General features: G+C 35.8%; 1 protein-coding gene across 1 annotated transcript in view; it reads right to left on the bottom strand.

Moving 5' to 3' along the window:
* The window catches only part of LOC111731112 (endogenous retrovirus group K member 13-1 Env polyprotein-like), a 1921-nt gene extending 1492 nt beyond the window's left edge, over window positions 1-429 (bottom strand). Inside the window, exon 1 of the mRNA XM_023522591.1 lies at window positions 415-429. The gene's annotated coding sequence lies outside the window, so the exon portion shown is untranslated. The remainder of the gene's footprint in view (window positions 1-414) is intronic.
* Between the last annotated feature and the right edge of the window lie 1570 nt (window positions 430-1999).

The raw sequence follows: 1999 nt of genomic DNA, 5'->3' as shown, positions 1-1999 counted from the left end.
TGAGGCTTACTATTGGAGCCTTCCACTTCAGGGGAGGCCTCAGGACCCGGGGCGCCATGCTCTCGCCATTTGTCCCTCTCATGTCGGGGGTCTAAGCAGTCTCGGACTAGGGTCCACAACCCAAAAGTTTCCACCGGGACCTTACCAGGCCCATGAACATCATAATAATCTTGCAATTTTTGTCCTACCCTTTTCCAGGTTTCTAAATCTATAGCCCCTTCTTCCGGAAACCAGGGACATACTTCTACAAATTGCAAAAACTTAGTTAATTGTTGCTGGCCCACTCTGGCCCCTCTTACTCTAAGCATATTTTTAAGCATATGTACAAAAAACAGTCGACTATTTCCTTGGCCCATTTTTACTTCTTTAAGTTTCTGTTTCAGTTTCTATATTACAATACTCCTGCGTACTTACGGTTGGCCGCCTACAGGACTCTTAGGCCCCTCAGATTCTGCGTGCGCACGCCTTACTCTGTGGCACATCCTAGCTGTTATCCCCCGTGTTCAGGTCCCTGTTCAGGCGCCACTTTGTCGGAGCCAGCCAACGAAGTAATTGAGGGTACCTGAAAGGGGGAGCATGGACTGAGGAAAAGAAAGAAGACAGACAGAACTGCAGGAGGGAGCACAGATTCAAGCTGTGTCTGTGTCCCCGAGTTTATTTAAAACACACTACTTATAGCATCGCAATGAGAAAACTGCAGTCAAGACCCAAGGTCAGCCAAATTACTCATCCTGCAAAACAATGAAGTTCTCACAACTCCCTTCTTGGAAAGCACTGAGTGATTAAAATAGTTTAGTGCCACTTATCTCAAAGCTCGCCAAGTTAGCTCAGCTCCCAACAGTTTTTCTAAGAACTAGGTTTTAGCAGTATTAAAATTGTATGTGTGTTTTCTTCTTCATTGATTACTGCCCTTATCTTTATTATTTCCTCTTATCATTTCTTTTGGTTTAGTTGTTCTCTTTCTTATTTATGTAGATGAATACTTAGATTGTTGTTTTTCAGCAATCATTTCAGATATGCACATTTAAAGCTATAAATGCCTTGATTTTCCATTATTTTGTTATCTTTCAGTTTATATTTTTTCTAATATTTGTTGTTTTATTTTTTGACCATTGCATTATTTAGATTGGTGTTTCACAATTTTCAAACTTATGAGTGTTTTTAGTTGAAGTTTGTTATTATTTCTAGCTTAATTACATTATGGTAATAGAATGTATGGTAATAGAATGTAGCTTTATGGCTACAAAATTAAATACTTAATTTTTTTTTTGAAATTGTAATGGCTTGACTTATGGCCAGTTTTTGTATATGTTCTATATACTAGTGAAAAGAGTATGTATTCTGAAGAACTAGAATCATGTCCAATGAGACAAGTTCTGTTTAATCTACTCATTTCACCCATCCTCTGAGTTCCTAATTTCAATTATTAAATTTTAAGTCCTATTTCATTCTTTTATATAGATTTTAGTTCTTTGATAAATTTTTAAAGCTTTTCTTTACCAGTCATTTTGCTTTAGCTATTTTCAATCTCTTCTTTGAATGTCCATTGGGTTTTTTCATTTTATTGACTATAGAGTCCATTTCTATTGGCTCTTTTTCAATTTACTTATCTTTTTCTTTTTTCCCCATCTTTATTGAAATATAATAGACAATTAGTTGCTTGTATTTACATTGTATAATTCAATGAGCTTTTTTCAATTATAGTTGGTATACAATAATATATAAGTTTCAGTTGTATAGCATAGTGATAAGAGATTGACAATTCACAAAATGATCACCCCACTAAATCTAGTACTTCTCTTTCCCCTTACATATTTATTACAACATTATTAACCATCTTTCCCATACTACACTTTACATCTCCATGTCTATTCTGCAACTATCTATTTGTACCTCTTAATCCCTTTGCCTTTTTTTGTCTCCCCAATCCCCCTCCCATCTAGTATTCCTCTAAATATTCTCTGTATCTATGAGTTTATTTCCACTTTTGTTGTTGTTG

The sequence above is a fragment of the Pteropus vampyrus genome, unplaced genomic scaffold (assembly GCF_000151845.1).
Source record: "Pteropus vampyrus isolate Shadow unplaced genomic scaffold, Pvam_2.0 Scaffold349, whole genome shotgun sequence".
NCBI lineage: Eukaryota > Metazoa > Chordata > Mammalia > Chiroptera > Pteropodidae > Pteropus > Pteropus vampyrus.
This window is presented reverse-complemented; position numbering and strand designations above follow the sequence as displayed.